The sequence below is a fragment of the Callospermophilus lateralis genome, chromosome 10, assembly GCF_048772815.1.
Source record: "Callospermophilus lateralis isolate mCalLat2 chromosome 10, mCalLat2.hap1, whole genome shotgun sequence".
NCBI classification, from domain to species: Eukaryota; Metazoa; Chordata; class Mammalia; order Rodentia; family Sciuridae; genus Callospermophilus; species Callospermophilus lateralis.
The window spans coordinates 28,039,680-28,062,106 of record NC_135314.1 but is presented as its reverse complement, the minus strand read 5'-3'; the positions used below and the strand labels follow the sequence as shown (position 1 = coordinate 28,062,106).

At 32.5% G+C, this 22,427-nt stretch overlaps 1 non-coding gene across 1 annotated transcript; it reads left to right on the top strand.

Moving 5' to 3' along the window:
• The first annotated feature begins 434 nt into the window (after nt 1-434).
• Trnae-cuc (transfer RNA glutamic acid (anticodon CUC)) lies at nt 435-502 on the top strand. Its single transcript has one exon. It is a non-coding gene; the product is annotated as a tRNA-Glu (tRNA).
• Nucleotides 503-22,427: the final 21,925 nt, after the last annotated feature.

The window sequence follows — 22,427 nt, the reverse complement described above, 5'->3', positions numbered from 1 at the left end:
TTAAGAGATGTTTCAGGGGCTGGGTTATGGAAGGAGGCATCTAGTGGCTCCAATTATCCCTTGGAGGACAGCACTGGAGTCAAGAAGTGAAACTTGCAGTTAAAGCCCAGTAGCTTAACAGAAGGCTCAGTTTAACAGGGGATCAGAGAGACAATATTTGTTCACAGCCTTGTCTACCTACTGCCCAATCCCCTTTTCCCTTTGTTTTCACTCATTCTTTGGAAGTCAAGTGATTATCATCTGGACAGAGATGCCTCCCTCAACCCCTGACTGTGTTAAGTTCCTTGCTATATGCTCTTAATACTTCTTTGAATGACTCTTTGTTATTTATTTTCCTGTGGGCCTGTTTTAAATCTAATTTCACCCTAAAACCCAGTGCCTTGCCCATAACAGGAGCTCAAAAATATTTGTTAAAAGGATGAATAGGACTGGGGTTGTGGCTCAGTGGTAGAGCACTTGCCTCTCATGCATGAGGCCCTGGGTTCAATTCTCAGCATCACATAAACACAAATAAATAAAAAAACAAAGATATTGTGTCCATCTACAACTAAAAATATATTTTTTAAAAAAAGGATGAATAGCTGAGAACAGTGAAAGCCATCATACTTTATCGTGTGCTAGGAGAAGATCTAAGATGAACAATTGAGAAAGGAAGAGCCAGGGTGGAACATCTTTTACTATCCATCCTTAATACACTCCTTTTTTGTTGTTGTTTGACATCACAGGTCTCAGGTTTATTTCTTCTGTTTTTCTCTCATCATCCGGAATACAAATATCCTGATGCTGCCCCAAGAAACAAAACACTTAAAAATATTTATAGTACATCCTGCAAGACTGCAAGTAATTTTTATCAGCTTAGTGAAGCACCATACAGCATCCCATTTTTTTTTGTTACTATGCAAACACTCCAAGTGTTGATAATAATTCAAAATTATTTTTAATAATCTAATGACAGGTTTAAGGCAAGGTACACATACTAGAGCTGTAAAACATCACAGCAAAAGAGTTATTAAAATCATAACTATTTCATATTTTAGATTGACCTTTCACTTACAAAATAATAACAGAGCACTTATGGCCACTGAGAGATCCTGAATCACATACTTTAGATCACTTAATGATTACACTTGTTCACAAAGCATTTCCTGATGATGATTCTGTACTTATCTGACTGCAAACTGTGGGACATAATCCTGTCATGTCAATTCACTTTTAACCTTCATGAGATGTGGAAATAATATGTTTTTATAAACATGTAATACAATATTACATACTTCTTTAGGGTGCCACTGATAACAAAATTCCAAATTCACATTTGGTCTTCAAATATTAATGCCTTTTCACTCTATTGGGACTCTCGCTCACCCAAATCTGTTCTCATTCCCTGTTTTAGTTGCAAAGATAATATCAGGCGTTTTAAAAATCTCCTCTGGTGTTATCCACAGTCAGTAGGTGAAAAAGTTTTGTAAGAAGAAAACAAAACAAAACAAAACCTCACCAAGACAAAAAAAAATGTACTTGGATACTTGGTAAGGCACTTTGTAGAGACGGAAATAAATGAAAAAAGCTAGAAGCTGTCGAGTTCACTCCCCTGATGTGTCTTTGCTGTCCTATAAGCAGGATTTAATTCAAAGCTGAACATCATTCTGGAAATTTACTTTCCCTCAGCAAAGTGCAGCCCTGAGGAGAAACTAATTACTAAATATGACTGAGGAAAGGGAACAATAGACCAAAGCCTAAACAGATCATTATGGTTGTTACCAGAGGGTTTCAGAGGCAGGAAGGGGAAGAAAACAGTATGTATATGTTTGACATTTTAATATTATATCCTCATTAGCTGCTTTCCAAACTCTGAAATGTTTGACATGTAACTTAACTACTCAGAAGATAGGCCATTTTCCCTAGTCCTTAAAGAACAATTATGTTAAAAAAAAATAAATCAAGAAAGATTAAAAAAAGAGAACAAGGTATGTTGTGACTATACTTTTAGAAATTTACAGAAAATAGTAGAAAACACAATATTCCTCATTTGGAATTTTCATGAATCACCTCCAATATTTTTAATCCAAGTAGTGAGTCACTTACTGTTGATATTCTTAATACTTTTTTTATTTTGCTGGATATTAGTTATTGCTATTGATTGGCGACTGATTATCAAACACCTAAATATGTGTGCAAAATTGAGTTTAGAGTAGTTCAATTGAATGAGCTTAAAGCATCTGTAATATAATTATGTTAATTCTACAGATAGGAATGTGGATGTACCTTTCTACAAGAGAAGAGATGATATTTTCAGTTATTCTTTCTTGACTATCAACTCATTTGATAAAATTTAGGTGGTGAATTTATTTTGCATGAAAATTCTTCATCATAAATGGGACTGCTTGAAAACAGAATTGGTAGTTTAGCTATCTTATCAAAAGGGTAGGATTTAATAATACCACCCCACTTTTTTCTGCCTCTAATTTTGAATTTCAGGATACCAGATTAATGACTTTTGTTTTGAAAACCAAAGGTGCACAGAAATCACGACTATGAATTTCTTGAGTACAGGATTTCACATTCTCCAATCAGAATCTGTAGCACTCTTAGATTCTCAGCAAATGAATTTTATTTCTTCCTTTTATCTCAATGCCTGCCTTAAATATAGTGAACTCCTACAGTACAAAGTCCTTAATATGTTTCCAGAAATTTTTTTTTCTGTTATTCTTACCAAGTGTTCTTTTTCGAACAATGTGAAATAACTCTATTATGAAGAGAGCTACTGGGTGAATTATCTAGTTTATTTTATGTTTCTTGAATGACTTGGTTTTCAGACCCATGTCTTAATGAGAACTTATAAAATATAAAGAGACAGCTTTTTCATGAATAACACAAAAAGTTCTTCCTTTTCATCTTCAATTATCTCTAATACCTTTATATTCCCCCAAATAAGGTTTGGAAAATATTTAGATGTAATGTAATAAATTTCTCCTGCAAGTTAACAGATTGATCACAATGAAAATAGATTTCAGGCTATTTTGTTAGAGCATCAAGTGTGGAATGAATTAGAATATTCACCTACAGTTTCTTATTCCAAGTCTGTTTTACCCAATAAACACTTAATTGATCCACGAGAAAAAAAAATATTAATCTTTTTTGTGTGTATCATACTGATCCAATTAATTAACAAAAAGAATATATTATGTCAACCAAATAACTTCACCATAATTCATTACAGAAATGGATGTTTTCATTATGTTGAATAGATTCACATATGCTATATATACTCTCCACAGTGACAACTGCTATGGTTTTTGTACTTTTTTGTGAGGTGGAGACAAAAAGAAATGGAGAGAAAAGATCAAACTCCAAGCTTCATTCAAGCCTTCCTTCCACATATACTTCTGTACAATATCTTTGGACACAAAGTTAGAATCCATAACTTAGTCAACACCTTAGCTGCCTAGCCTGTGCATTAATACATGCAGTGCCTAGGAGTGGGAAAGCTGATTGATATCTTTATATTTAGCTGTATTTTCACTCTCATCAGCATTGTGTAAGAATATTTATGTTATGGAGTAAACATTTTGTTTGTAATTTTTCTGTTTAGTTTTAGAAGATATAACATCATTTTGCAAGGCATTGTGGTGCACACCTGTAATCCCAGTGGCTTGGGAGGCTGAAGCAGGAGGATCACAAATCCAAAGCCAACCTCAAAAGCAAGGTGCTAAGAAACTTAGTGAGACCCTGTGTCTAAATAAAATGTAAAAAATGTGGCTCAGTGGTCAAGTGGCCCTGAGCTGAATCCCTAGTACCCCTGCAAGAAAAAAAAAAAGACATAATAAAATGTCTATGTAAAAAATGTCTACATAAAAAAATGTAATTTTATGTTTATTTTTTTCTGATTAATAATAAAAAAGCATAAAATGGCATTTATGTCTTTTAAAATTAAAACAAATTACAAACAAAATTTGTATTTGCATTTCCTTTGGGAATAGCTTTGTAATACTTTGGTTGTATTTCTATTTTGTGGGTTTTTTAAAATGATTTTTTAAAAATGACTCATATACTATAATATTAAAGCTAGCATACTAATTTTATATTAGTTCTCTAATTTTATCACTTATTTTTTTTACATGCATTTAGGTTATATTCTACTGTTATAAAACAATAGAGACAGCTTTTTCATGAATAACACAAAAAGTCCTTTTTCTCATCTTCAGTTATCTCCAATACCTTTATATTCCCCAAAATTAGGTTTGGGAAATATTTAAATGTAATGTGATAAATTTCTCCTGCAAGTTAACAGATTGATCACAATGAAAATAGATTTGGGGCTATTAGACCATAAAGTGTGGAATGAATTAGAATATTCACCTACAGTTTCTTATTACATTAATTTCACTAAATTGGAAATGATTCCGAACAATCACTTCCCAAATACAAAGTAATTACAGACTAAAGCATCATTTGTTTCTGTCAAGTCTTTTAAAGTTTTCTTAAAGCAAAAAGACAACGTGTTTTAACATAGGAAAGAATTATTGTTTACATACAAAATTATTTTTAAAACTTTTGACAAAAATGTTGATTAAAACAATTATATATAAAAATCATCTGGTGATTAAATTTAAGGGAAACAATCTAAACTTAAATAAATATGTTCTAAGTCTCAGGTTCATATTATCTGTGGATTAATAAATTTTTGCGGTACTTGAATTTTGAGTTCTTTGGCTAAGGATCAATGAAGTTAATATTTCAAAACAAGTAATGTTATTTAAACAAAGGAAATGTCTTTAAATAAAATTACTATCATCCTGCATATGTGTATGTAGTTGGACAGAGGAGACACATGCATAATGTTTTTAATAAGCTATGATTGTTCTTAAAAGAGTCTGTGCACTATGCTAATTTCCTGGTAGGGATTATTTTAATATTCTTCCAAGTTCTAAAGTTTGACCAGTAGAAGTGCCAGTACAAACAAAGAGCTGTATTTATTTATTCAGCTCTTTGAAAAATCTCCTAAGCAAGTGTCTTTTTCGATTTGTGTAATACATGGTATTTGGAAAAATATGTCTATGCTAGGATGGTTTTATTGTGCGGAAGAGATTATATTTAATTGGATTTCTGATCATGCTGTTAATAACACTTGCAAGAAACTTTCATCCGGTACTAATTTTGTTCAGCATATTTCACAACTGTACTTCTTCCTTTTAGAAATGTTGACTGGTTATCTATTAATATTTTACAAGTACCTCTTAGAGAGCTCTACTGTCTTATTTTAGTTATAAGTATCTTCATTTTGAGGACTAGTATTTTGTTTCAGTGTGCAATGGAATATTTATTGTGACAAAAATAAACAAGGCCACATCATAAGTAATTGATTCTTCTGATACACATAAAAAATAAGATAGATGATCAGTGCTTCCTTTTTATTTCCAAATTTTCCTTTTTTGAAATTCATGACAAAGCCTTCTGCTTGACTGTAATCCCCCCAAATTCTTCTCAGACTTAGAAATTGCTCTGGTAACTAAAGGTTAAAAAGTTCAAATAGCCATGATCCTTAGTGTGAAATGGCCTTGTGTAAATATATGTTGTAAAAACATCTTTGGACTTTAAAAGTAATATCTTTTAGATTTTAGAATGTATTAAATGTATTTGTTTCAATATGAGAAATAATGACACAAATTACTTAGAAAATAAATTTGACAGCTTAGGACAAAAAGGCTTTGAACACCATCTGAAATTGTCTCTCTCTCTCTCTCTCTGAACACAAAATGCAGCACAGATTCAAAGAAAAAAGCCAGCCAAAGGTACTGGAGAAGAGGAAGAGATATGAAGTCTTGAAATTTCAACGTGAACTTTCTTCATGTGACAAGGGTTGGTACTTGTTTTTTTAGTCTGAGGACCCTGGACATGAAGCTGAAAGTGTCTATGAGGATGGCGATTCACCAAGGATACTACATATGGAAAAACTAGTCACCAGAAACCTGGATGAGATGTAAGTTATACAATATATACAACATGATGCCGAAAATAAAATGTTCCTGACACCTTCTGACACATTCTGCTAGAATGCCTATTTTCTAAGACCTGTTTAACTTTATCTCAATGTTTCCAAATCTCATCATTATTAAGATCTAAGTAACATAATTTTGTTGGTTAAGTAAATGGAGTGCAAATATACATAAAAGAAAAAAATGATGAAACTGTTCTTTCTACATAAAATAAATAATAACACTATTTTATCTGTATCATAATAGTTGGAGGAATTACATACATACTGATAACTATGTATATCTCACAAACATCTGATTATAAATGCTGGACTTCTCTCAAGATGCTGTTGGATTTTGCTAATCTAAATATGGTATTTTCTCAAATTTTGAATATTATAAGACCTTAGTAATAAAAATATTTTTGAAAAAAAATAGATGTCTTCTTATTAGTCATGCAACACTATGAGTTTGTCCACCTCATCATGAAGTCCTTATTTAGTAATGAAACGCTGATTAACACTGATGAACTGATAGATCACTGATTAAAATGATTCATTAGGGAAGTAACTTGCATCTTATTAATAAACAACCAAATTATCTTCATCTCTCAAAGTGTCATTAAATAGTTTAGTCATAGTAGGAATTTCTTCATCATCACCAAATAGTAATGCTTTATTTCTTAATACCTTTCTTAGTTTCAGAATGCTAGACTTTCCTACACTTACAAATGGGATTTTGAAAGCTAAATTACATAATTTTTATACATTGGTAAACAATTCTTCATTCCTTGGGAAAGTTGTCTAAAGTATTATATCCCCAAACTGCTAAATGCTCAGAAAAGGATAATATTCAATAGTCTTCAAATCTTTTAAATAGTGTCTATAGTAGCTATTCCTTCTTCCTCCTTCTGTTTTGAATTAAGAATCCTCCTTAAAAACTTTCACAGATACCTTTGGGCTGAAAAAAAATAATTTGGACATTATATATTTATTTAATAAACATAAATAAATTTTTGATATATTTGTTTAATAAACATAAATAAATTTTTGATTTCTATGCAACTCTTTTTCCAGTTCAGTTACCTTCCCAATTGTCATCTGTGCTCCATGAATTTGTTACTTGTAATGTCTTTATGTCTTCTTTGATCACCCCAAATTCATTGTTATACAATTTAAAAAATCATGATTCAGTACAAATAATCAAAAGTTTGGGTTGGGTCCTGGGTGTGCTTTTGACTAACTATGTAACCTTCAACAAAGTCATTGGGCACCTGTGAACATCAGTTTCCTTCTATCTAAAATGTGCAACTTAGAGTTGAACTTTTTATATTCCTCTACTTAAGTGGGCCATCATTTCAGATTAAAATTAGTTATCTTTCTTCAACACTTTCTTTTCAAGTTTCTGTGATTCATATCCTCATTTTCTGCTCTGTTAAATTCTTAGAGTTATCTTAAAATTTTCCAATGCTTCCAGTCAAAATGTATTGGTAACTCATATTTTATTTTGATTATTGCATAACAATACCTCACAAATCCATTACCTACTCTCTGATATAATATTTTAAAATCATGTTAACTACTCCCTAGTCTCTTTTTAAAAATTTTTTCCATTCCTTTCTTCTTTGCTTAATTGACTTATTTTTGCCTTAGTTTCTTAATTCTTCCCTCTCTTCCTTATTTGCTACAAAAATGAGTCAAGGTGTTTTAAAGACAATGACACTTTCCACAATTCTTAAAAATTAAAAAAAAATAAGCAAGTATGAATTCCTTCGAAGGAGCCACAAAGAAGGTTAGAAGATGTACATATTCTTTCTAAGAGGGACCCACAAATTTAGCTCTATGCTTGCCAAGAAGTCCATTGGTGGCTAGATTATCTCAATATTTCTGGACTCCTAAAATTGCAATGTTCTACTATCTCCTCTAGGATTCAGATGAAATCTAATTTGATGTAATCAATGGAAATTTACTTTTGCTTAGTCATGAAAGACTAAGCCTCAGGAGATAGGAGAGAGAGACTTCCCTTTCTGGTTTAAGGAAGTCATCTTCCACATCATGGGAGGATCTCTGGAGACCACTACCTGGCAATGGACAGTGGGCAGCCTACCTTACTTAGTACCTGAGCACCAAGGAAGCACCAACAAGAAAATAAGATCTCTATCCTACAAGCTACAGACATACATTCTACCAACAACCTGAGGGATCTTTAAACACTTTTCTCCATTTGAACCTTTAATAAAATCATAACACAATGAAATCCCGAGCAGAGGATCAGCTAAGTTTTCCTTAGTTCCCGACCCACAGAAATTATGAGTTAACAATATTTTGCTCATTCTCCAACCACTAACAATGCAATGGCCTGGCTTGTCTACTTTGGCTTCAACTTCTAGGGCCAAATTCATCACTTATTCCTGTCTAATACAAACACTTCCCATCACAGAAACCTATTAATTGTCTTCTGCATATATGTATCTCTTACCCATCTTCAAAACATCTCCTATTATTCCCCAGAGATATAATTAATTATTCTTAAAATGATCCTTTCCATTCTTATTATCCTGATTCTTTTTGAATACTTTAAAGACAACTTATGATGCTTTCTATTATGAAGTCAGTGAGACCCAGTCTAATGTATAGCAGATGCTATTCTTTCATATTTCCTTTATTACCGTTTGTCTTCTCTTTTCAAGGACCATGAAGACAGAACTGTTCATGCTGACATCACTAGTGTATCCCCAACAACTAGAATAGAGCCTGGTATGGAGAAAGTACTCAAAAATATTTATTAAAAAAAACCTGTAATTTTTATTGTTGAAATCACTTATTTAAACCTACAATGTCATAGCTAATCTAATATGCTGGCTTATTGTTTAATTTATGGGTATGCATGTCATATCATCAATGGGATCAAGGATGGGGTTCCTACAGCACATACCCTGGAGTAAGACAAATGCAGTCTAACACAATAGATACCTTTAGGCTGAATAAAAATAATTTGGACATTATATGATTATGTAATCACTGAAAATTACTGATAAATATACATTACATGAAATTAATTTAGAAATTGTAATTCAAGTTACTCGTATTTTAATGACTCAGACTATAACTTCAGCTGTATTTTCTCTTCACATTGTATTGACTGATTATGGAAACAGCGGCTTTAAATATTTTGACTTTGGTAGCTTAACAACTAAAATTTTTTGTCAAGTAATTTCATGACCTGATAAAAATAATTGAATTCTTTAGGCACTAATAGTTCTAAATTTTTATGAGTAAATTATGTTGTAATAAATATAGTTTTAGTAATCAAAACCTCATCATAATTTATGTGCTTAGTTATTTCAATATTTTAATATGCTAGTTTGTTTTAAAGAAGGCAATATCTCTTTAAAATACCTTTAAATGATGCTGTTTAGAATTTTTCTAAACCATAGCAAATATTTTTTAAAAATACATTCCTCTTTTAAAAATGAAGTCCTTTTAAAACAGGGCTGATGATACATAAACTATAAATGGCTATTAATATTCTTTATTGTTATGTTTTTAAAAGAGCATAAAAACTCTCAGAATTTGCTCTACTTCTCTAATAAATTAGTACCAGAGGTTAAAGAAATTGTTAGAACCTAAAAGATGATGAGAGAATTTTCAATTTTTAATTAGTTAATAAGTTTCTAAGTAGGTGGCTAATAAAATCCACTAGTAGGTGTTCTTATCAATGAAAATGTCTGCAGGGGGTCTGTCGTATCTCAGTCTGTCAATAAATGATGAATATTGAAATATTTTCCATAAATGGAAAGCAGTCATTTTAAAAAGGATATATATATACCTATAGAGGTTAATTTCAGGGTGAGCACAGTAGGAACTAAGACACTGCAGCTGAGAAGTAATTTGCTGTAGGATCCTGAACTGCATCTTCAATTACAAGCAGAAATCTGCACGTTGAGTTTGACATAATGGAGTCATTGCTGACATCCTGAAGAAGAAAGAATTTAATAAATAACTCTTTGCCCAGAACTCAAATGTATCAATATCTCTCTGAAGGACAGCTTGTGCAACGATTCCATACACATCCTTTGCAAGACACACAATGAAAAACAAAACAAACAAACAAAGAATAAACAAATAGGATTTCATTATAATTATAAATTTTAAAAAATCTTCTTTCCTAATGTTTAATGTGGAAATTTATAGTCTTGTCACATTGATTCCAATTTCTCATGAAGCCATCATAAAAACTTGACCACAAATCATTCAACTCTTAAATTGTGCATCTCACCATTTGAGTTCAGAATGTGATGTTGAGACAATAAATCAAGATACAGATTTTGATCATATGCAGAAATTAATCTTGTAAAATAGGGGAAATTCTCTGATATATATCTATATGTCTGTCTGTCTGTCTATCTATCTATCTATCTATCTATATACCTTGCATCATCAAGAAGTGACAGAGTTTATCATTTGGATGTGTTATCTTATCCTGGCTTTCTGTAATGCAGACTAGAGTTTTTCCCCACTAATACTATTGGAAACCCCACTGTGTATTTAAAAGGTGAAAGTGCCAAAACTTTGGCTTGCATCTCTGAGAAGCTGAGGTGCTTTCTTTCACAAGATTCACCTGCTTGTGAAGCGATGATTTTCAAACCATTTCATGTTTATTTATGTCTTGGACAAACACTTATTCAGCTTTCAAGACAAAGTTCAAGGCATCTTCTCTGCAAAATCTTGCTTTTCTAGAAAGAGTTTGCTAAGATTCATTTCTTTCATAGATCTCTGTGTAGGCTTTCCCTCATTGCTGGGAGCACATTTGTTTACTGTCGAGGTATCTTGAATCCCAGAGCAAGAATTGAGACTTTTATGTTTCCCTGGGTGTTCAGAGGAAGCTGGAGAATTTTAAAAGGAGCAAATGTATTTGTGTGTATGTTTTCCTACATACACACATGAAATATAGACAGACCAATACTCTGACAACTAGAATTAAAATTCCCAAAGAAATCATAGTATAGAAAAGTATTTAACACAGAGACTGAGATAAGGGGAATTGTAGACAGTAAATAATCAAAAGTGAAAGAGAAGAAGGATTTCAAAAGAAACTTCAAAAGACTAATTAAAATCACCCAGATAGAGAGAAAGCATTCCTTCAAGCAGAACCGTGTAACGCATTAAGAACACAGACAGCTAGAGGAAGACTAGATGTAATCTTAGTACAAGAGAAACAAGCCTCAATACAAAGAAGGAAATTGATTTCACATCAAGGGAGGTAGTGGGCCTCTTTCTCTGGCCTGTAAAGAGAAAAGAAATATAAAGGGGGACTTTAATTTAGGACACTGATGGCTATGTTTAGAGATGTTCAGGATCCAAGTTTGAAGATGTTTGACTATAAAAGTGAACTGAACAAAGATAAGATTTTCAGTTGTATAACACCAGTCCTAAAAGAAAAAGATGAAGAATGATTTAACTTTTGTGCAGCATTCCAACATACCAAGAGACATGTCTATTAGGGCAGAATTTTGACTGTCTGAGGAAACAAAGACAGGATCACAGTGAACAGAAAATGACCCATGAGGGCCAAATATTTAGATTCAGTCTGTAAGAAGTGAAGGATGCTTATTTAGATATAAGTGCCAGTAGTTCTAATACATTTAACACATACCCATATGCACAAATATGGAAGGACTACCGTGGAATTAGGAGGCTCATGAACAAGAAATAATAGAGCTTTATAAAATACTGCTTTTCTGATCCATGCTGTTCCTAAAATTAGCTACATTTAATTTCTTAAAAAGCTATAAAAACTAAGTTATATATACAAAGAAATTAAAGTGGAAAAAATTATCAAAAGAATAGACGCTTAGGTCCCTTTTAAAGATGCCTTTGGTGTCAGGGTATATTTAAAATGATATAAAGGAAGCACTCAAGGAAGGAGTAAAACCAAAAGCTTTACAAAGAAAAGTAGATATTCCCAGCTGTGGAAGTGTTCAGTGGAACATGTAGTTGAAGAAAAAAATAATCAAAGGTGAAGTGGAGCAGAAATAGCAAAAATGAAAGTGCAAAGGATAGACATTTATATTGACAGAGACAAAGGGAGAAAAGAAAAGTGAAATTAGCTGAAGATAAACTCTACTTGCAGAAATTCCAATGTTTATCTATTCATCCAACAAACACTAATTAAGAGCCTACCATGTATCAGATGCTATGATACAAAGCCTTGAAAATGAGTAGACTGCATTTCTAACTCTCAAAATGTTCATACTAATTGATATATCACAAAAGCACCTATAACTATAATGTAAAATTTATCATCATTGCTTTTTATTAGAGTAAACTGGATCTTAAAATGTTTCTGTTTACCTTATAACACTTTACTGGTAAAAATATATGTATAAATAATTCAGGAAATGCATTTACGGTGGACTTATTAAAAAATATAAGGGTTCCAATCTTAGACAAATGGGGTTTAATCCTGGCAAGAGTAAATTAATTCATGTTAATATTCTAGGCCATAGTACATACTCAGTAAGTGAATGTTAACTATTATTATGTTATTTGATTATACAGGAATGTACTGCTACCATTGCCATTATAAGTTGAAGTATAAAATATAAAGTGGTATCAAGGAATTTACTAGTAATTGCAAAGGTAATAATTAGGAGAGCCAGAATTCAAATCTCAGGGCTATGTACCATCAAAACCTGAACTTGAACAATAGTTGTTTTTCAATGTAGTCTATGAAAAAATCTGACCTTGGTGGGTAAAGTAAGTCCTCATTAAATATGAGCTGTTACTATTATTAATATGAGTTGCTCTTAAGTTATTTATGAACTAATTTCTCAGTCAGGGCACCTATCATTGTTGGGAGACAGACTGCTATCCATCACTGGACTTCTATCCTGTACCATGCTCAGTTTTGCCTAAAGGTCTTTTATTTATAGTTCCCTTTGCCAGAAATACTTTCCCTTCATTTTGTCACATGGAGAGACCTCTTCTGTGACCAAGTTTCAGCTCCAGTTTTTCCTTCTGAGAAGCTTCCCTTGAGGCCTTGTAGTTAGTGCCACAATGGCCACCTCCAGTGCTGTCCCCTCTTGCTAGCCAGAGCAGCTCTTAGTGTCCATCACGCTGTTTACTTTTATTGTCTCCCTAATAGAATGTGACCATTGCACTTGTTCTCCTTTACCCATACAAGATAGGAACTCAGTAAATATTTGATGAATAAATAAAGTGACTAGATTGTTATTTAAGCCTAACATATCTCCAGAAATTCTATTTCATCACTCTCCTGCCCACACTTGCAAGTTTGATAAGAAAACCTGCATTTTGCATGTATATATGGTTTTTCTAGAGCTTCATGACTTAACTCTCTTCAAATTGTCATTCATTGAAAACAAGGACTATACTCTTATATGACTTATTTAAAAGTCATTCCACCTTCTTTGTTTATTATGGTTCCTATATTCATTTCAATTTTTCCTGTAAGTTGTTAAAAGCACTTGTAAAATTTCTTTTAGGTGTCCAGACTGGAGTCAAGTATGTTAAAACACAAAGTATAAAATATGGGGTACTGCACAAATATTTAATTTGTATGAGAACATACACTCAAACAACAATTTTAGGAAACTTAAGTAAACCTGATACAATAGTTTAAGCAAAGTAGAGAAAGATAAGGTGTGTATTTGTGTGTGTGTGTGTGTGTGTGTGTGTGTATGTTTCTATCCTTTTCTTCTTACCCCCTTCTTCCTTCCCCTCTTCCTCCTTTTAGTTAAGCAGAAAGAAGGGGAGCAGGGATATTTTACTTGTAAAGAAATTTCCTTTGTTTTAGCAAGTGTTTTAAAAGTAATCAAATAAAAGCCAATGGCCTCCTTTGAATTTCTAAGAAATATGTAAACAGTGAGCCACCCAATTATAACTAAATTCTCTTATCAAGTAAGTAACAAATTATATACATAAATTTTATTAATATTTATTATTGATTTAGTTTTATCTTTGTAGGTCTTATCAAAATTGTCTTTGGTAAAATACCCTGTGCCTTTCTTTCTTTTCTGTCTATGTAATGAGATCAGAAAAGCAACTCTAAATTTGAGTATTTATCTTAGTATTTATCTTTGTTCTTGAGGTATACTATCTACAGACAATAAAAAATACAACTATGCAGATAACTTTCCATAAATCATAGACTTTCAACTTCTGCCTATCTAATGGTCTCAGATACCGTTTGTCCTTGTCCTTCACCCATGTAGTATATGGCTAAATATTTACTAGGCTAAGAGAAGGTAAGCTGAGCTGCTTTAGTATGAAGCATATTTTGTTGGTTTTGCTACTGGGGATTGAACCCAGGAGCATTTTCCCACTGAGCTACATGCCCAGTCCTTTCTAGTTGGATTTAGGGTCTTAACATAACCCTAGAATTTGTGGAGATATGTTAGACTTAAGGAAACAATCTAGTTGGAGATACAGTCTTACTAATTTGCGGAGTCTGGATAAGTTTCTGAGCTGGCCTGGAACTTGCAATTCTCCTGTCTCAGGGTCTAAAGGGCTCTAGGATTATACATATGCACTATGAAGGGTATTTGTTTTGCCATCAGCATGAATCATTTCAAAGAAACATTTGTTTGCAAATCAAAAGACATTACATCGAAGGCAAGGGTTTTTAAGGCACCCACAATCCCATTATGCTGGAAGGCCAATAACTGACTGGCAGTTTTAGGAAATAGATGTACAGCGTTATTAAAGTACTATTTACATGGAATAATCACGGCCTATAATATATTTGTATTAGAGTATTGGAAAAATGTTATAAATAATCCTGTGATGCAGTCATTACTTCTGTTTTACAAAAAAGAAAACTGTCTCTTGGAAAGAATGATCAGTTTTACCAAAACTGATTAGTTAACAAGAATAGAAATCTTGTGAAAATACTTTCATGAAGGTCTAATTAGTTAGTTCAAGGGTGTGATGTTTTTAAAAATAGATCAGCCGCAGAACTCCCACAAGTGATTTAGTCTGAATATGTTTTATATTTGTACCCATATTTAATAAAGCTGTAATAAATTTTAATGGAACCTATTTGTTGTAGGGTAAAAAAAAGTGACTTAAAACATAATTAGAACATGACATATAGAAATATAATATATAAATAATATAGATTGCTCAGATATGAAAACTATTTTAAAGAATATAATTCATCTACAGATGAGTTATTCCAAATTTGAAATTCTAAATTACAAAACAATTGATATATTACCTTCATATATATTTATAGAATTTTCCCTTAAAGTTAGGAATCCTATGAAAGTTAAATAACCTTTATTATGCCAACTTAAAAAGCTAACTGGAGGGCATTTATTACCAAAGTGGAATATGAGTTTCTAAATTTAGAATAAACTTTACTTTAAAAATTATGACTTGAATGTCTACCTTGAGTAGTTTGTTCATAATCAAAGTGATTAATATTAAATTTGAAAGTGGTAGTTTTCAGAACTTATGTAAGATGCAATATATTTCCACAACTTTTTCTGTATTTGTTTTTCTTACTTATCTCAATTGTGAGTGAGTTTAAATTAATAAGGCATAAAAGTTGACTGCTAAAAGGCAAATGAAAAAAATCTAGCATAAAATTCTCATTAAAAAAATCCCATAGCCACATGGTTAGCAAGAGTGAAAACAGAAAGTAACACAAATATTTACCAAAAGGAAAAGAACGGGCATACAAAATATAAAATATTCAGTGGAAATTCATACAAAATCGAGAATTACAGTATGCAACAACATGGGTGAATCTTACATACACTACATTGAATTAAATAAAGCGAAAGTAATTACTAAATACTGATTACATTTATATGAAATTTTTTAAAAATTTAAAACTAATCCAGAGTATATAAGGCATATAATGACTTTGGGGGATGCAGTGATTGGGAGGGGACACTGTAGGTGCTTCAAGCATATAGCTAAAGTTCTGTTTTGTGATGCATGCTAATAAAGGTTTGTTCGTTTCATTAAAAATTTATAAGCAAAATAGCCATGATTTGTGCATATCGTATATTTAAATAAAAATATTTTCTTTGTAAACCTTCCCCCCGTTTAAACATGACAACAATTCAACACAATCATTCAAGGTACTAGAGACAAAGGAGACCTGATCTGTGGAAAGTTGGAACCAGAAGAAAGAGATTTCATAGAAGTAGATGAGGAGGGAAGGAAGAGAATTCCTCAAAGAGATCAGACAATATTTTGAAACCAAAATGTTAAAATACTGAAACATCATTGGACAAAAGTAGACATTATGTTTTTCATGGAGTGTTTCTGTGAATTTCTTTTTTCCAGTTCTGGGCACTGAAACCAGGGCTTGCCCCTGCTAGGTAAGCACCATACCTTAGAGTTACAACATTGGTCTCTTTCTGACAAGTCTTAAGTTGGAAAAGCAGATTAGAAAACAAGAACCAGGAAGATGAAGTCAAATTGGTGATAAAGAGAAAGGAAGTTGACAGTGGAAATTTAATAGAAAAGAATAAATAAGAATTTGTTCTTATGATCTATTCCTGTAGAATGGTAACTATACTTAACATTTGTTAAGTTTCTGACTTCCTGGAATCCCTTCATTTTGAGGGGAGTTTCTTCCACATTCCCTGAAGTCATGGTAAGAATTTTATTCACATTTTCTTAACTCTTTTCTCTCTTCCCCTCTAAATTTCTTACTTAAAGGGTGGCCATGTGACCCAAGCTAGTGCCATGCAGCTTTTCTTTTGAAGGGAAAAGTGGATATTGAATTGTGTGTAATTAACAAAAATTTAACAATGAATGCTTGTTGAGTTTGTATTTTTAGACTTTTTAAAAATAGCCTTCTATATCACTAATATTTAAATAGTTTTTAAGTTTAAAAATAGTTGCTTAGAAGCATGTAAATTTGTACATGTGGGCAAGATTTGGATAAAATTTTATATACTTCAGTAATTTGAAAGATTGGAATATGTAATTGTATTTTATCTCTATGTTTATATTTAGTATTATATTGCCTTTTGTGTGGAAAATTTTTTAATTTGGCTGTGAAAATGGGATCACTCAACTATAGTGGAGTGGAAATCAAAATTTAGACAAATATGTATGTGTGGTATCCTTTTAATACTTCAAAAGACTTTGTAACATGTGAGCTTTGTGCATTTAAATTAATTTTGTTTGTATCTCATTTTAGAACCTAGCTTTAATTCAGTTATTTCTTCCTATAACTTCTCCAAAATTATTTTTGGTCAACAAAATTTAATCTTATCTGACATGTTTTTTTCCCCTTTAAGTAGAACAAAATGATCTTCTGGTTATAAATACTTGAATCATATTTTAGACACACTGAAACAGTTACACAATAGCTACTTTCCAGAGAGAAGTTCTTAGACTTTATGTGAAACATTTCTTAGGAAGCATATTACATTTTTGAGGAAACAGGATTACTTTAATGACATAAAAAAGGAACCCCAGAATATGGTAACAGAAAATAAATTCTGATGATCTATTTTCATATTCAGATATAGCTTAGTGCTATAAAACAAATCTTCCCAAATGTAACAGCTACAAAAACACACCATTTACAGTATCGGGGGACCAAGAATCTGGGAATAGTTTATTGGGTCAATCTGACTGAAGGTCTCTCATGAGATTATAGTCAAGGTGTAGACCACGGGTATATCTCTGAAGGTCAATGGGCTCTCTGATGTGGCTAATGCAAGCGTCTGCAGCTGCTCACTTTGAGAGCCCCCGGCTTCTCCATAGGTTTGCTCACTGGATGGCCAATGGAAGAAGGGATGGAGGGAGGGGGCAGAGGGAAAAGTAGAAAGAGAAAACATAGACTGATGAGGGAGAGAGAGAGAATGGGAGAGAGAAGGGAGGAGGTGGGAGAGAGAAAGGGGAGACGAGGACAGAAGGAAACAATGAGAAAAAGGGAATGGTTGAAGAGAAAGTGTTTTATAGTCAGCTTTTTCACTGCTGTGACTAAAGGACCAACCAGCACAATTGTGGAGGAGAAAAGGTTTATTTGAGGGCTCAAAGTTTCAGAAGTCTTAGTCGATTGAAGGCTGGCTCCATTTCTTGGGGCTCAAGGTGAGGCTGAGCATCAAGGCAGGAGTATGTAGCAGAGGGAAGCAGCTCACATCATGACCAAAAAGTAGAAGTATGAAAAGCAAAATTTCTTAGGCTTGGCTTTATGATCACTTTTGGAGCTATTACCTTTGAATTTTAAGAATGAATGTAGCTAAATCAGCATGACTGGAAAAGTCATGTTATTGTACTCATGCTTGAAACCATATTGTTCCAAACCATTAAGGTTATGGAAAATAACCTCTTTAACACCCTCATCAATTCCTTTGGCTTGGTGGCAAGTTTTTTTCTAAAATCATCCTAAAGGCCCAAAGTTGCCCACAATTTCCAATTTTGCTTAAAAATTATAGTTACCAAAATCAACTCCAGGTTGCTGAGGTGGTTTAGAGGACACTATTTTGACTGTCAGCAATTTGATGCAAATCATGAATTCTAGTCAAATATATATATGTATATATTTATATATATATATATACATATATATATATATATATATAATGTGAAACATTTCTTAGGAAGCATATTACATTTTTGAGGAAACAGGATTACTTTAATGACATAAAAAAGAAACCCCAGAATATGGTAACAGAAAATAAATTCTGATGATCTATTTTCATATTCAGATATATATTAGTGCTATAAAACAAATCTTCCCAAATGTAACAGCTACAAAAACACACCATCTTACAGTATCGGGGGACCAAGAATATATATAAATATTTATATATTTATTTATACATATATATATATATTTATACATATATATGTATTAATATATATATAAATATAAATATATATATATATTTTTTTTTTTTTTTTTAAATCCCAGTTCATAATTAACTTGTTGCTAAAAAAATTTTATATTGGTTTGAGCTATAACATATACCACGGAAATATAGAAGTTATCAATAGTTGGTATATAGCCAAAGAAGGAAACATCTATTATTTAGACTGTGTTCTCAATTTCCTTTTCAAATTGTGTGTAGCTGGGAGAGTTGTATGATACAGGGAACTATGGTGGAATCAAGTGATTCCTCGCAGACTTGTTAGATTTTGGTAAGCCCTTGACTTACTACATGACATTCCTTTTTCTTGACATTCGTATTTCTTAAATCAAATTTCCTGTCCTCTAAATCGGATGGAAAAAATCAAGTTTCATTTCGTGTTATGCTCTTTGTCCTTCTTCACTTATAAAACTTCACATTGATTTTAGGAAGGCACTCACCACAGCTTATGAACTTGGGCAGCTTGTTTGAAAAAAAGAAAATGAGTTCCTTTGTGAGCCCAGTTTTCCTTAAGCCTGTTCATGAACTAATTACTGCATCTGCAGTACAATAGCAAGGGAAACAGAACTGAACTGGAGGCTAGGGAAGGCAATCAGACAACATGCTTCTGTCTGCACAACATCCGGAGAGCCAGGACGCTGCCTTATCTTGTGCTCTCTACAGCGTACCACCAACAGTCATTAACTTCTTGAAGAACCCCAAGTGTAATTTGGAGTTGCCAGTGCTGGCTGCTCTCGTGCCGGCTGCTCCTTCATATAATAGTATCCTAGGCCATTAAACAGTAATTTGTATTGTTCTGCTTGGAAAAAATGAAGCCCTTGCGATGTTCTTTTTAAAGGAAAAAAAAGAAAAAAAGAAAGCGTAGTTTATAGACATAGAGACAATAGAGGACCTGGGCCACTCAAAACTACTGGCAAGCTCACTGCACAAGAAAATAACCACCCTGCATCTAAGGGGACAGGATTCTTTGTGCCTTTTGACTCCAAGCAAACTAGCCATGCTCTAATGAGGTGCTTTCCTCCTGACCTCTGTGAAGCCACTGACATTTGGCATGTTGGGCAGATAGATCAAAAGTGGCCTACAGCATGTATAAATGTTTAACACCCAGGTGTTCGACTTGACATTTCCTTGCTATCTAGCAGCTGCCTGATTATTTAAGGATTACCAACAGTCATTGAACATGGAGAAAGGTCCACCTGTGCTAATCATTTGCTATAATAGGATCAGCATTCAAACCTAAGGTTCTTTTGATTATCACTGTTAAACTTTCTCTTAGGTCCCCTGGCTTGCTAGAGGAAAAAGACTTATTGAACTGTGCTATATCAAAGGCCCTACTGTTGAAATATTAGTGGACATTTTTGAACCCACAATAATAGCTGCTTTTCTCCTTAAGAGAATCAGCTAAAGAATACACACACAAAAAAATTCCACTATGATATTTGCTATATCATTCCAATGAATATTACATATTAAACACAAAATAGACATATTATAAAAATAATTTTTTAAAATACCATAGAGTAATTTCATATTCTCTTGTAATATAATTAAAACTAATTAGACAATTTCTGTATTCAAAGATAGTGACCACAACTATAATCCCAGTGGCTCAGGAGGCTAAGGCAGGAGAATAGTGAGTTCAAAGTCAAGCTTATTGAGATCCTAAGCAATTTAGCAAAACTGTGTTTCTAGATGAAAATATAAAAAGGGGTGGGGAATGTGACTTAGTGGTTAACAAAACAAAACAAAACAAAACAAAGAGACTCTGGAATCTGAAGCCCAGGTTTTGTTACTGATTTTTTATTAGATGTATAAACTTAGACATGTTTATTTCTCTGAGATTCAGTTTTATCCACCTGTATGTTTGTTAAGATTTTAAAAAAAGCAATATATCTGGCATAGTAAGGGTGAGGTGGATAGGGCTCTGCTATCACCTTTTATCATTTAAATTAGAATCAAGGAATGCTTGAATTTCTGAGGTTATGTGTTATGTTAGGTGGAGGGAGACTGCTGAACATGGTTTCCTTTTCTCACAATATTTTCTCCCAAGTCTTCTGTTTTGATATTAATGTTATTTGCCTGGTTTGATATAGGCACTCAGCAAATAAGAGTTCTGCTTTATCAGAACTTCTCTTTTTTTTCTTCCCTTCTGCTTTGTCAATAAATGAATGAGAATCTTTTAGAAACAAGGGTGATGAGATAAAAGTAAATCCTTTTTTTTTTTAATTCTTAACTAAATTTCATCTCTCTATTTGGACTGATTTAAAAGTAACGGTTGATAATCAATTTCTTGAGTTGTTGCTAACGTTGGATTTATTTTTATTATTTTTATTTTTTTATTATTGGTTGTTCAAAACATTACAAAGCTCTTGACATATCATTTTTCATACATTTGATTCAAGTGGGTTATGAAAAATGGGATTTATTTTTATATCAGTGAGAGCTACTATCTGGATGCTTAATTAGGTTCCTGCTATGGAAATGCTACCGGAGCCATCCTGATATCATGATGAGTTGTCCTGTAGAGCAAATGAGATATGGTTTGTAAAAACATTTGCAAAACACAAACAACAGAATATATGTTAATTATTCTTGTAATCTAGCACTTGCCATAGATCCAATCTTGGGCTATTTTTTTTTTGACATTTCAGATTTTTAAAATACATTAATTTCATATGTTAGCCAAATCTTTGACTTAATCATTCTTGGCTGGTAGGCGAGTCACCAGTTTCATTATTTCTGAGAGACAACAAAATGTGCTTCTCATTTGCCAAATTGAAGAAATACTGAATGAAATGCTTTTTAAAACATTTGTGATAACATAAGAGAATTTTAAAATCCTATTGCAGGAAGTAACACACTCTTTGGTATTTGTGGGTTATATGATATATCTTTATACATGAGATTTTCCTGGCTTCAGAAAAAAAAAAAAGCTGTACATCTTAGTGAAAGTAACTAAGAATGCTAAAGTAGTGTTAACTATGGCGTATGGGTCAAATACAGGTAGCTAAACTTTTCTCAACATAAAAGTTTTGTGGGCTGGGAGTACAGCTCTGTAGTATACTTGTCTAGCTTGGAGGGGCCCTGGGTTTAATCCCCAGCACTGTAAGAAGAAAATAAGCAAATTAACATCAAAAATCCAAAGAATGTCATTTTTGTAATATGTGAAAATTACATGAAATTCAAATTTTAGTGTCCATATGCAAATTTTTATGAGAACATTGCTATATTCATTTACTTATATATAGCTGTCTTCATTCTTTAATAGTAGAGCATTTCAAACAGTTGTAACAGAGACCATATGGCCCACAAAGCTGAAATCTTTAAACTGGTCCTTTATAAAAAAAAAATACCAACTCCTTGCCTAAGAAATTAATTAAAACTAAGAAAATGTAGTGTCCTCTTATGTTAAATTAAAGCAGGAAAAATGTATGATCATGTGTACATTGATCAAAGAGAGAATTTGGGGAAAAGTACGGTATATATGAAAATACAAGAGACTACAACTTTGAAACCTTTGTTGCCATAAAAATGAAGTATGACTAAATAGACAGTTTTTCAATTTCAATGTATGTTGACATATT